This window comes from Rhinolophus sinicus, chromosome 16 (genome assembly GCF_057876585.1).
Source record: "Rhinolophus sinicus isolate RSI-liver-muscle chromosome 16, RSI-T2T, whole genome shotgun sequence".
In the NCBI taxonomy this organism is placed as follows: Eukaryota; Metazoa; Chordata; class Mammalia; order Chiroptera; family Rhinolophidae; genus Rhinolophus; species Rhinolophus sinicus.
The window spans coordinates 160,623,884-160,639,689 of NC_142516.1; positions in this window are offsets into that span (position 1 = coordinate 160,623,884).

Sequence of the window (15,806 nt, forward strand, 5' to 3'; positions counted from 1 at the left end):
TGGTTCAGATAAGAAGCTAAGGAGAGTGACCCAAAGATCTCCTTCTGAGAATGACGCAGTCACCTTCCTATCTTATAGCATGGTATGGGAAACTGGGACAAGTGCCACTGGGTAAAGGTACTTCTTGCCCAAGACAATCTGTGGGGCAAAGCTGGGTTAGCTGAGGTAAGGGCGGCTCTGCCATTAACAGAGACTGGAGGCAGAATTGGAGAATGGGCCAGGTGAGCGAGAACAAGAGTGGTACACATGCAGGCACATTTCTTTAGTGAGAAGATTCAGATTACTGGCTGCTCAATTTTTCTCACAACCTCACTTCTGTTGCCCATCAACATGTGTGTCATGGAAACCCAAAAGAGCAATATTAAATAAAAAATGATGCTATCCCTAGGTGTACCTGCCCATGGCAGTGAGGCAGACCTGTTACTGTTCTATGTACTGTGCAGCTTTTATTAAAAGGATAATTTAATTCTATTTTTAATTAATTTAATTTTTTAAAATATATATATTTCAATTGATTTTATCTGATGACTCTAAGGAAATTGACCTATTGGTTATGCATATGCCAAGTATTTTTGTGTGTCATAGAAAGTAGAACACCGTGTCTGAAGAAAAAAATGCATTCCAACATTGAAAGTTCACATGCTTTGAAAATGTTAAATGGTCAGATTATATAATATTATCTTTGATATTGTTGTCCATGAGAAAAATTATTATTAAGATGATGATCTTAATAGGAAAACTCAAATTGTATAAGTAGTAAATGAATTTTTATTTTACAAGAAATTGAAAATATGTTTGATTGTACCTTCACACTATCTTGGGAAATGAACTTATGCAAAGAAAGGTGAACACTTTAAAAAATAGTTTTGATGAACATATTAAATAAATAATATCTGAGCAATGGCATAAATAAGGTAAATAGTTCATCTCCTAAGCCATTAATCGTAATTTTTGCTTAGATTGAAAAAATTGCACTACGAACCTGCAAATCACATTTCAGACAACATGGCACAAAAATATCCATACTCTGACTTTTTCCTGTCACATATTTTTTTTTTCCTTTTGTAAGCTTTTGTTTAAAGGGGAAAAAATGGGCTGCAGTTAATTATATTCAAGTAAATTAATATGTATTATAGTCTTCTAATAAGGTTACCATATTTCTAGGAAATACAGGATGGGAATTTCTAATTGGTAAATTTCAACTCTACCCTCAAAAAAAGTAGCCTTGTAATATTGGGTAAATAAACATCATTTCTTAAGATTAAACATAGGGCAAGGTAAAGAAAGAAGTATGAAAAATAAGTAACTTTACTGTGTAGTGTATAAATATTCTGTGAGTGTTTGAATTATTATTTCACTGTGGTATCACTTCCGAAAGAACATACCACTGTTAAGTCCATAATTTATCCTGTGGTATCAAATAATAAATGTTCAATCAAAACATTCATGCATTTGTTTGGTTTATATCTCTTAACGATATAAATTCTAACAAAGTTGGTAAGTTAAAGCAAACACACACAAACAACACACAGCTTAAAATGTAAGTCAGACTTCATTCACTTATTTTGTTGATTTTAGAGTAACTGATTCTGAATGTACCAAGAAGGATGTTGCAAGTTTATTGAAAGAGAAAACAATATAGCATACATGCATTTTGTGGTTAAAGACACACTCAACATCCCCCTTGTCCAATGTTACTCTTCAAAGCCAACTTCAGAAAAATTCCAGATACTAGTCTGTACAAACTAAATGGACGAAAAGGAGTCCTTTTTGTTTCTTATGTCTGGCACCTTGTGTATGAGCATATTCCATTAAGCATAATCATGTTCGCTATAAAAACTGAGATTGGCATAGAGCTATTAGGTTCACTACTCAAGATGTGAATATATCTATGTCTACATCTCTATCTCTATCTCTATCTCTATCTCTATCTCTATCTCTATCTCTATCTCTATCATCTCTATCTCTATATCTATATCTCTATATCTATATCATCTATCAATTAAAAAAAAGCCAAATTACCTTCCATTGGTTAAAGAGGTAATATTCAAAGTATACTATTACTATATCTAGTTAATGTGAGAACAGTGGAACATGAAAGAGAAGGGGAAATATCAGAATACATCTTAGAGAATGTGCGTGTGTGTGTGTGTGTGTGTGTGTGTGTGTGTGTGTGTGAAAGAGAGCGACAGAGACAGAGGAACTGGTATTTGATTTTTTTTTATATATTAATATTTTTGATTTTTGTTTTTTTTATGTGAATCTTGATGAAAACATTTTGCCAATCTTGCCAGCCAATAGTTTAGAGTGGCTTAAAAAGGGAAAAGACATTTCTAAGGGATTATTTTTCAGGGATTTTGTTTGCTCTGAAAATATTTTCTTTAAAAGAACGTAGGTATGTGCCCAATTTTGTTAAGAGGCCAACTTATTTGAAATAGGCAGGCAAGTTTATTGACTTTCAAAGGTCTTTGACCATTTTGTTTTTATGATTCTAATTCTATTTTTACATTAGGAAAGTAGCATACATTCAGAGATTAAATACTTAAAATTAGATCCTTTTGGCAGAGAAATCAAGAAAATTTTGCCTTTCATTTTCAATATGAATGAAATGATAAGAAATGGCTGGAAAACACATTAACATTTAAAGGAAAAAATTTGAGAGTAGAATGTTTGGATTCTACTGGTCTCATTTCTGCCAAATGTCACCACACTAAAAGAACCTTGGAAAGACATATGCAGTGAAGAGCAAAGAGAGTCACTATTTGAAATGATTTAATTTTTCTACGGGTACATAGCTCTGGATTTTGTCTTTTCTTTAGAACATGTAATAATTTGGTGAAAATTCTTCAATTGCCTGAAATATAGGCTTTAACACTGGGACTATATGACAGTAATATGCTTTTAATAGCAGCCATGAAAACAATCAGAATTCTTGCAAACCAATCAAATAATGCTTAGTACATTTAGAAGAAATCAACTAGAATGACTGCTTTGCTGAATTATACTTTTGCGAGAGAGCTTTCCCCAGGAAGAGTTAGCTCAACAGATGGTTCCAATTCTGGCCTATATATAATGGGGATATAAATATATTAATTGTTGCTTACATGAAAGTTAAATAATACACCAAAAAGGTCGGTAGCAAAGCTACTCACAGAATGTAACAACTTGTCTGAGGCTCAAATGTAGTACAGTTTTTTTCCATTGCTAGTATTCCTATTCCTTGCCCCTGAATCCCTCATGAAGTTAAGTTACTATATTCCACCCAGGTTGTTAGTGTTATACCCTTTCTTTCATAACACACTATTGAAACATCATATTATTGCTAGAATGAACAAGATACAATTAGAAAATTGTCCATTTCTTATTTACTTTCATGTACCACATATATTAAAAATATTTAGGACCTTCTGCATGGAAATTGAATTAAAAGCATTCATCAAAACAACTGAAGAGTGAAACTGCTTTCATAAGGTTTATCCCAAGATTGCAATTTTTGATAAAAGTTACTGCCATAGATGCAGTTCTGAGAGTTTAAAAATATATGATTGATCTTTATGTGCAATATGGGAAACATAAAAAATATTACTGGAAACCTAGACAGATAAATGATTTTTTTTTCCTTGAAAGTTACAGAAAAGTTTCTTTTCCAGTCTACAAACATATTTAAACTCATTTTCTGTATTCATTTATTTTTGCCTCCCTACATGTGGCTTCACAGTATGCTTGTTAAAATAGAAAGATGTTTTTGATAAACCTTTTAAGGCCTGTAAGGGAAGAGTCTTTAATTAAGAACCAAATATAAACAGCCTACCTGTCAATATTTGAGGTATTCTATTTAGAATAGCTCATAATTAGGTCCCTTGAGAACATGAAGCATTACGCCATTATTTTCCTAGAACATTATGCTCACCTAATTTTTCTGTCCACTTTCAATATTTTTATTACTTTGCACAATATAGTATTGAACTTTTAATATTTTCACATCTGTTTAAACCTTCGCTTTTTCTCTTTTCCCTCTTCATTCCAAGTGTTGCCCTGTAAACAAATTTATTATCTTCTCCAATTAGTAAATGAACAACTCTTATCTAGTTTACTGGATTAAAGAAAAAGCTGATGAGCCTTAGCATAAAATACACATACGTTTTACTAACAATTCTTGGTCACATTTACTATGGCTTAAACATACAACTCTTTGTTAAAGTAACATGTGAACTATGCCCAAAACGAACCAATTACCTTTTAAAATAGTTTATGTTAGGAATTCAAACAACTAAGCTATACAGAATGAAACTATCATTTTATCTACATATTTTGTTTCCAGTGAGGTTTCTTATTTTATTTTTGTTTTTATTTTTTAATGATCTGGGTATAACTGCCAATATAATGCTTGAAAATGTTATTGCTTCTGGGAACAACATTACAAATAATGACAACTGAGGCCTGCAGTTGCTTAAGCCATTTCTTTAAGACAATTGTTGCTAGTTCAGCAGGGCTTTGAAAATATTCATTTATTAGTCCAAATCCACATTTGTTCACATCATAGGTTTGTGAATATTGGCTAGGATGACGCTTCAATGATTAACCCATTTCTGTACTAGAATATAAAACCAAAAGCCATCAAGAGTCTAATACACACTCATACATGAAGAATATGCCACTTACCCTGTGCTTATCTACCACATCTATATTCCTTAACATTATCCCCAAAATGTCTACCATAGTCACCACAAGAGCCATTTTTCTGAGATAGAAAGTAAAATTGTCTTCAGAAAGCTTCTACTTCAATACATGGTAGAAATTTGCTTCCCATTTTCTAGTTAAGAAATCCACTGAGCTTTCTTCTGTTCTAACCTTTTTGAACTCTGTATACTGTCCCTTCCAGCTACTCATTTCCACTTCCAGCTACTAATTTTCCTCTCTCCCTTTCTTTTTTTTTCCCTTTCCTTATCTCTCTGTTATTAGGCTAATGAACCTATCAGTCTTTTATGGCTGTTTCCTTCTTGGAACCTAATTGAGTTCTGTGCGTGGTTGTGTCCTATGACCATTTTATTACTATGTCCTATATCAATACAACACATTGCCACATTGTTGATTATCACCTCAATGCATCTTTCTTTCTAATATTAGTAATCATCCTTAGACTATCTCCTATATTGGCATTATGCATTCTCACATCTCCTGTGATAATCAGTTTGATATTATTTGATAGGATCTTACTCTCTTATCATTTGGGGAGACATCTGAGGGTCCTCTTTGTATTTCATTTCTACTGGCCTCTATGGGAATTATTAGAGGCCACATCTTGCTAAGTTTACCTTTTTTGATAGTGCCTACATTTTCTCTGCTGTATTCACTCTGCTTTGTTTCTTAGTCAAGTGGCCAGTTTAGGTGTAGAGATCTTCAATAATGACTGATATTGAGAAAATAAATACAATGTGATATTTCATGGGTCTGTGGATTTTTTGGTGGGATAAATTATACATATCATATTTAGATATATATTTAGATGTATACTTAGAAATTTAGATGTGCATATCTGTGAAATATTACCTCCATAAGAAAACTATACTTTTTATTGTTTGAGACCATCAATTTGAAGAAATGCAGTTGAGAAGGTATGAATAACCCAGTCTTCCACTATTGCTCTCCCATACACACACACTATTTGATACTAGTTCAACTTTTCCTCCTTTATCTCTTTCTAAAGGAATACTGAGTACTGGTAAATTCTGGTTATTGTTGGTTATTCACAGATTTAAGAATGGGATTTAAAAAGAGTGTTTCTCTGCAGCCAAAACTCTCATTGTCATAACACTAAGTAATGGTACAACATTGGCAACATTGATACATACGTCAGCACTTTGTTTCCTTGCTATTTTTGCTCTTGTTTCTTCTATGGCCATGTCGTTATTTGGTTATCACTGTTATTCCTGAAGCACATTTTTCTCTATACCACTCTAGAATAACTAGAGTTTTCAACAAACTGTACATTCACTGCCACTTGCCAAATGCTAAGTTGTTTACTTCTTTATATCGTGGCTTCGGGAATTTTTAGTAGGGCTTGATACCATATCTCAGACCAATATATAAAAGTTGATGGTTTTGAACTTTTATTTTTCTTTTAGATTTCTTTCTGTGGAAGTTAAAATATTTAGCCTGGATTCCTATATAAATGACAACATGTTTCAGTTTTGGGATAATGAATGCATATTCATTTTTTCATTATACACACAGACACACACACACACACACAGACACACACACACAGACACACACACACACACACACACACACTGGGGGTGTCAAAAAATGTATACAAGTAACACTTTGGTCAACGTTGCTCAAGCAGTAGTTCGCCGTCATCAGAAGTGTCTGGACGCTGGTGGTAACCACTTTGAGCACCTCTTGTAATTGCAGAAGTCAAACGTGACTTGTATTCATCTTTTGTTATTGGTATATATTGAGTATTACACTTTTAATCGTTTTTTTTCCTTTCTTAAAATGTATATACATTTTTTGGCACCCTTTGCATATACTCGTATATATAAAGCCCTGATTTAGTTACTCTGTCTCCTGACAATAAACCTAATGAGAGTTTAAACCATGGTGAGGCACACTTGTTGCACAAAGTTGACCCTGAAAATGATCCTTGCCATTGTTGAGATTATAGTCCAGTGGAGGAGACTAATATTGATCAAAAACAAACATAACAAGTTCTATGACAGCGAAGCTCACTGTAAAATGAAGCCCATTTTAGGGGAAATTAACCAAGTCAAGGAGGACAGGAAAGACTTCCCTGAAAGTTGAAGCCACATATCAAATAATGAGGATGTGTAGGTTTCAATCAAGATGAAGAGGAAAGATAAATCACTTGACAATCTAGAGAATGTGTTAGAAAGGGGAAGAATTAATGGATGCAGGAAGATGAGATGGGGGTTACTGGCTATGTTTCACTGAAAAATGATAATAGGTTGGAACTGGGGAGGATAGTTCTGGTGTTGTTAAGGAATGGTTGGGTTTAAAAGGTTATTTTGGAGTTCAGTTGGCAGTGATCCTGTGGGTGGCAAGGACACTGATGGAAAATGACTTCTCATTACCCTTAACTCAATTCTTCTGGAGCTAATAAATAATTGTCCATTATCTTTTAACTAATTATTCTCCCTTACTCATCTTCACATCAATCAACTAATTTAAAGGTTTGTGTTCCACTATGATGTTTGCTTCTTGGCATTTTCATTTTTTCTTTAAGATCAGTGTGTCTTACTCTTGGCAATTACTCAGTGCTCACTGAAATGAAATTAATGTTACTTTAGTTTTCATCAAAAACCTGTTAAACATTACTACTGGCCAAAGAGCACAGTTGGAAAGAAACATGAAAATAATCATTCTTGTATCTAGAATTCTGTGTGTTATGGCACAGATACAGATGAGTGACATATATTACTATAAATATATGTTTTCATAACAATCTAAGCCCCTAAACTATACTAGGACTAGCAGTAGCCTATGGGCATTCAGCAAATTAATTGCAGTCATTAGAGGGTCTGACCACTTTAACCAATTTTTCCTTAATATTGCCATATCGAACCACAAGACACTTTTCCTCTTTTTTATATATTCCATTGAAAAGATTCTTCTGTTACTTTAAAAAGAATACCTTCACAATTCATGAATTACAAATACAGGATGATAGCTTGAGAATAAGATTTAATGAATTTTTACAATTTTCACAACATTAAAGGAAGTGCTAAAACTCACAATCGTACAGTAAATGAGTTCACAGATGAATGCACTTAAGGCTAGCACTTGATGAAAAAAAAGTTTGATAAACCTTTCAAATTGTGATTCTATTATTTCCTATCAGATATACAGGAAGTCATTAATATCTAGGAAAAAATATTACTGTGTATGTTTTGTTATGCCAGAAAAAATTATAAGTGTTTGTAAATTAATATAATTGGTCCTTACATTTGAACAGTCTTAATTATATCTAACATTTAGGGATAGTTTAAAGGTAATATTGTTTGAATATGAAAAAGCAGCTGACATACTAACTAGCATTTACTATTTCAGGATAGCATAATTCATAGAAATTAATGTAGGATTTTAGGTATTCAAGGGATTTTCATAATTCACATAGAAAACCCAATATTAGATCTTGCTCAGTTAGAAAATAGAAGCAATGGTATTTACACTATGACTATTATGTAACAAAATTAAATGACTTTGAATTTGCAACTGAATGTATTTGGTTTGTGATACCAGACTTTGTGTCACAAATTAAGCTTTGTGAAGTGTTCAGAAGTCACTATTAGGAAGGCTTTTTCTAAAACAGTTTAAAATATGTATTTTGTTTTACTGATAATAATATGAGCTATTTCCCAAATATCTGTCAGTTGTGTTAAGCAGATTATAACTAGTGGATATAATAGACAAACTAAATGATTCAAGCTGTGGCACAAATCTGATCTCCAAAATACACTAATATTAAATTCAGTATCTAATGTTTGTTATTAATTTCTATGTTTGAAACTGTATTTTCTTGTAATCCAATTCTTAATAACTTAAACATGAATGATTTGACTCCTATGTTTTACTTCCATCAGATAATTTTAACATGAAGTGAAGTATTCTATTCTGCAGGGCTATTTGCTTACACTACCATTTCTTATCTAGCTCTTTCTTCCAATATGCCACTCTTCATTTTCAAAATTATGTTTGCTGTCTCCATTGTTCAGTTTATTATTTTCCTTTAATCCTGACTTCTCAGACACTTGACAAAAATTATTTTCTCTTCACTTACCCAGTAGAAACAGTTTCTTTTCATTCATCAATACTAAACTCAAAATTTCCAATCTTATTTTTTCTTTCTTTTCTAAAAGGATATTAGAAGAAGATAATAACAGGTTTGGGTACACTTCATAATCTTAAATATCTTCACCGATTTTTCCCAGTTACACAGCATCCTTGATTGACTTGGATTCTTGTTTTTCTAGTTTTCAGTTTTAAGCACTCAGGCCATTCATTAAGAAAAACACAGTGAGAATGATGGGCTGATGGGCATTTTGCACATCTGAAGTCAGCCTGACCTGAGGACACATCCTTGTAGCTGTTTAAATCTGGGAAAACCATTTCATTTTAACACTTCAGTATTCTCCTCTCTAAAATGCAGAAAACATCTGACTTGAAGTATTGTTGTAAGAAATAGGGGTAATTCATTATGATATACTTAGCAAAATGCATGGCTAAGAGAAAGTACTCAATATATGCTTGTCTTTTATATATTTGTTTTCCTAAGAAGCTCTTCTACTTTGGAAATCACTCACAGATTTATTGTCAAATTTAATAATACATGTCTATGATAAAAGATTCCACTTTAACAGCTGTTTTCATTTTAAGCACAACTAATTGCAAAAGATCATGAATAATATTGCTAGGCACAAAGCAGCATGCTAATGCTGTAGTGTGTATGCCATATTTATGTATTTAGTGTTGGGAAGACAGCTGTAGAGATTGCTGAAAGAATCCTCTTTTAGCAATTTAGTGTTTCCATTTAAGGCAAGTTAATTATCCCCAAGGCTTAAGTATCTTTAAAATATACTTTTAAGGAAACATTTATCATTTTGAATGCAAGAGCAAATGTGCCGATGGTTTTTAACTTGTTTTTTAAATACATATTTTTAAAAAATCATTATATGTTATCATTTTTTTCATAATGAGAGCATTTGATTGGATAAACTACCAGAAGCTTTAAAATAATAAATTTCAAAAATAGAAAGAGGACTGTCATTATAAACAATCATTGTGATTCAATTTCAAAATCACCTCCCTCAGTTTGAACAGTATTTGGGTTTCTCCCTGAATCAGTGCTTACTAAATAGCTATATTTTCTTACTTGTTAAAAAAAAAAAGAAAAAGAAAAAAACCTAGCCAAAACGAAGTCTCTTCTGCTAAGCCACATCACCAAATCAAAAGTTAATAACATTACTTAGTTTCAAAGTCTCCCAGGAGTGGAATTTTAAACCAATCAGTTTGGAGTTTGGAATTTCCTGATCAATACTGGTGAGATACTCCCCATGTTAAAACCCTTGCTGTTCCCTTCCCCCCAAAAGAAGACGACCTAACCTAAAGGTAATCCTTTCTTTTCATTTACTAATAACTCCCCTGCCTTACCCTTCTGCCTATACAAACATTACATTTTATATTTTTTAAGGGTCTTTCTATTTGCTAGATTCAGGAATGGCTTAACAAATACAATTAGATCTTCAAATTTGCTCTATTGAATTTCGTTCTGTAACATTCTTATCCCTTTCGGTACAAAAATAACTTTTCATTCTTAAGACATTTAATTTGATTTTCAATTTGCACTGAAAAATTTATCTCTTTGTCTTTGAATTCTAGAAACTATCCACACTAAAAACAAAGAACTACATCCTTAGGACTTATAAATGAGATAATGGAAAATATTCTGTTTGAAATATAAACAAATCATTTTGATTTACCTTTCAAAAGGACATGTTTCATCATAATAGTTTGAATAATATGAAAATGTGAATGACTGTCTCCTGAAAGTTGTCTAGATTCACTTATATTAATCTCAGTTTTTACCATTTTTAAAGACATTGAAATTACAGAGTCCATTGTGGTTATTATATATTTGGAGAAAGGGAGAGGAGAAATCTAATTATAGAGACTGTAACAAATCAATGATCCCATGACTACTTTACTTGATACAAGTTCAGTATGTAATTTTCAAAATGTTTTTGTAAATTCTTATACATTTCCATTCTGATGTGTATAATCAATCCCTGAAACTGAATTATATGGCCCTTTATTTTTATCTCTCACTAATGATTTTTAATCATAGTGATCGGATGTTGACATGGTTAGGTATTCAATAATGACTGCTTTCTCACTGACTCCATAAGCAACACTTTGCTATTTTTACTTTGTAAGTTATCATTATTGAGATGTAATTTACATAACATAAACTGCAGTCATTTTAATTGTAGAGTTCCATGTGTCTTCACAAATGTATTTGATAAATACCATGTAACCACTGTGAATCATTGACATAGATAGAGACCTTTTGCAATAGAGCTTGGGAAACCAGGCCAGAGGAACTGCCTTGCATGTTGCCCCTCAAATCTTTGGACTGTTTGACCTGGGCAAAATAACCTTTGAACTGGACCAAAACAACATTGTATTCCAAACAACTATTTGTAAAACTAACAGGAAAGCAGGCCTCCTAGCCACAAGGCTGATGATTATGAACATCCTTTATAATTAGCACCACCATGGATAGCTAAAGGGTGACTTATCTTATTTGCACCTATAGAAATTCCTTCCTTAGCTTTTTAGCACCAATTCCTTCCTTTCATCCATATAATTATTTCCCTTCTCTTTCTCATAAATATCTCTTGTCTTAATCTCTTTATTGGAACAGTATTTGGGTTTCTGCCTGAATCAGTGCTTACTAAATAGCTATTATTTCTGATATAGACAAACACACACACACACACACACACACACACACACACACACAAACAAAGAAAAAAAAAACAACAACAACAAAGAAACACTTGTTACCTCTCATTTTGGCCTTTTATGTTCAGGTTAACACCATCCAGAAATGAAGATATAAACAGTTCTTTTTATATCTCAAGAAATGAAAATTTTCTCATCAACATCTAGCTTTGAATTTCAGAACTTCTATTCCAGGGAAGAACAGTCAAGAGTTCTGGGCTCACTTTCTCCACCCAGCCCCCATTTACCAGGAGGAAGCACTCATTAACCCAAGCATTATAAGCAATAATTAAGAAGTGCCAGTTGCCTACTCACCTCAGTTCAATTGTAGGATGGAGGTCTCATGCCAGGATAAAAAAGTAAGGAAGACCAGAGGCTACCTCTCATCCCATACTCCTATAAAGCAAAGTGTCACTCTAAGAGATGTGAGGCACTGTCCTCATGTTCCACTCTGGGGTCAAAAGTTTTGCACAGGGAGAAAGGCAGGTATAAGAACCACGAGCTCCTAAATTCTCTCTAAGGGAACTGAGTTTATTTAGGATAGATGATGGAGAAATTCAAAACTAAAGGTGCTCTTGAAAACAATGGAGAATTTTTGATAAACAATAAAAAGGAGTTGTACCTACATGAGAGCAACACGCTAAACCACAGACAATCCAGAAGCTTAACAGAGACAAACACAGAAGACAGCTAAAGCAGGGCCCTCCTGGGATCAGGAAATAGCTCAAGAATAGACTTAAAGTTTACCCTTGCAAATGGGACTGAATTTAATTGTAACAAAGTGCCCAGCTATTTATAATCCAGGGCATTGTTGAAAATACAGCAATCGACTAGAAATTCGTTGAGACTATCAGCTGGGTGTGATAGCAACAGAGCAGGCATGTTAACAGAGATATCAGAGAAAGTGACAATCAAAAAGAGCTGTGCATCCCAGGGTAGCTGTTCATGCCCTGGGTCGTGCCTTCTGAGGAAGAATATCAAGGGGAGATATTCTGGAGGTTTCACTGAAATGGTCCAGCCAAGACACTAAAAAAACAGTAACAAACTAAACTGAAAAACATCAGCAACAACACCAATCCAGAGCTGTTACAAAGTAGTATCTGAAATGTCCACTTGTCACCAAATTTTATGACAAATGCAGCAGAAGTGGGAAGTGGAAACCATACAAGGACAAAAAAGCAGGCAACAGTAAATGCCATTAAGAGAGACTACCTGTCAAACAGCACATAAATGAATACCTCAAGGAAGGTATTATAATTAAGCAAATTAACTAAAAGGAGCCATGCTTTAAAAAGACAGGTTCAAAAACAATGTGCAATGAAATAAAGCATATTAACAAAGATATATAAATTATTATTTGAAAAGCATACTGAAACTCTGGACTGGAAAAATACAAAAAAAAAAAAAAGCAAAGCAAAATAAAAATAAATAAAATAATTAGAGATGTTAAATAAAAGAACTGAGCTAGCAAAAAATCAGCAAACTTCAAGACAGGTCAATAGAAAATACGCACCTAAGAACAAAGAGAACAATAAATCACAGAAATAAACGGAGCCTTAGAGAAATATGGGACTTCATTAAGCTCACTAAGAAAAGAGTAACTGAAGTTTCAGGAGAAAAGAAGACCGTGGAAGGAACCAAAAAATATTCAAAGACATAAAGGCTGAAAACTTTGTAAATTAATAATTAAAAACATTAATCTAACACCTAAGAAGCTCAGTAACCTCCAAGTAAGGCAAAGGATCCACATTCAGATGCATCATAGAAAATATAAATTAAAATAAAAGTGTTGAAAGAGCAAGGCAAAGAGAACATCCTAAAAGCATCAAGTCAAAAATGACTTCTCATCAGAAACAATGGTGGCTAGGTGTTACTTGATGTATACAGTGTGAAAAACAAAACACTGTCAACCAAAAATCTTATATACAGAAAAAAAACAAAAAAACTATATTTCAAAAATGAAGGTAAAATAAAGACATCCTCAGAATTTATTACCAGCTGATCTGACTTAACAAAAAATACTAAATAACTTTTTTCAGGATAAAGTGATCTAACATTATAAATAAATTCTATATGAAAGACAAAAAAATAACAGAGCACTGGTAAAGGCAATTGCATAATTATAAAACACAGCATAAATGTTTACTTCTTTCTTTAGCTGATTTAAAATGTAATTGTATAAAACACAATGTGTATGATTATATTGTTGGGACTGCAACATATAGTCATGTAATATGTTTGACAATAGCAAATTTTTGTTGTCAAACAATTAAACAGTGCAATTGAAAATTGTTGTTGTCAAACAATAACAAAGCAAAAAAAAGGTGGATTTGAACAAAGCTGGTTGAGTAAAGAAATGACAACAGATGGTCACTCAACTATACAGAAAGCAATTAAGAGACACAGAGAATTTAAAAAAAGTCAATATAACAAAGTATCTTTTCTACTCTGAGCATCTCTAATGACAAAAATATGTAAATTAATAATTCTAACAATGTTTTTTGTTGTTTGCTACACATTTACAAGTAATATGAGTAATAATATTAGTATAATAACAGGGAAAATGGAGTTTGAACTACATTTTGCTGGATATATGTTAGTATAAATCTGAAATATAATCTGAAAAATTAAGAAGTATATTTTAAGCAAAAGATCAAACACTAAAAGAAAATATTCAAACAAATATAGTAAAAATATAATTCAAGGAATTAAAATGTTACACTAGTAGTTATTTTCTTAAGGAAAAATGAAGCAGTGAAGGAAGAACAGAAAGCCAAAAGACATGGCACATACCGAAAACAAAAATTAAAATGTCAGAAGTAAATAAACCTACTGCAATAACATCTTACATTTCCACCAAAAGTACAAGTATCCTAATTTCACTACATTTTCACCAAAATTTAACAAATAATAAAATAATAACCATCCTGACGGGTGTAAGCTGATATGCCACAATGATTTTGATTTGCATTTCCCTAATGATTAGTAATGTTGAACACTTTTACACATACCCTTGGGCCATTTGTACATCCTGAGACAAATGTCTAGTCTATTCAAGTCCTTTTCTCATTTTAAATCAAATTATTTGCTTTTTTTTGTTGTTGTTGTTATTAAGTTTTAAGAGTTTCTTATATACTTTGGATATTAATCCCTTATCACATGTGAGTACATGGTTGGCAAATATTTTCTCCCATTCAGTCAATTACCTTTTCACTCTGTTGATTGTTTCCTTTGCTGTGTAGAATCTTTTTGTTTTGATGTAGTATCACTTTTTTTTTTTTTTTTGCTGCTTGTGCTTTTTGTGTCATATACAAATACAAACATACAACAACAAAAAATATTGCTGCAATGTCATCAAGCTTTATACCTATGTTTTCTTCTACAATATGAAGTTTCAGCTCTTATATTTAAGCCTTTAATCCATTTTGAGTTGATTTTTTAGTGCAAGATAAGCATCAAATTTCATTTTGTTGCATGTGGATATCCACTTTTCCTAACATCATTTGTTGAAAAGACTATCCTTTCTCCACTGTGTATTCTTGATACCCTGTTGAAGATGAGTTAACTGTATATGTATGAATTTATTTGGGGACTACTTGTTCCATTTGTCTATATGTCTGTTATGCGAGTACCACACTGTTTTGATTAATGTAATTTTAAAATATATTTTGAAATCAGGGAGTGTGATGCCTTTAGTTTGTTAATTTCACTCATGATTGTTTTGGCTATTCAGGGTCCGTTGTGTGTTTCTACATAAATTTTAGGATTGTTTTTCTTTATTTTTGTAAAAAACAGAAAAAAATATATATATACCATTGTTATTTTGATAAGGATTGCATTAAATTTGTAGATAGCTTTGGATGGTCTGTACATATTAATAATACTAAATCTTTCAATCCTTCAACACAGATAGTTTTTCATGTATTTCTGCTTTCATTAATTTCTTTTATCAGTGTTTTGTAGTTTTTCACTGCACAGACTTTCACCTCTTTGTTTAAATTTATTCCTAAATATTGTATTCTTTCTGATGCTATTGTAAATGGGATTGTCTCTTAATTTGCATTGTTAGTATATATACACCCACTGATTTTTTTTTTTAATGTTGATTTGGTACCCTTCAACTTCATTAAATCCGTTTATTACTTCTAGTAAAGATATAGAAGGCATTCAAATAACAAAGGAAGAAGAAAAACTGTATCTGTTTGCAAATGGCATGATCTTAAACATGTGAAACACTAAAGATGCTATAGAATAGCCTTAAACTTTAAAGGCTAAACAGC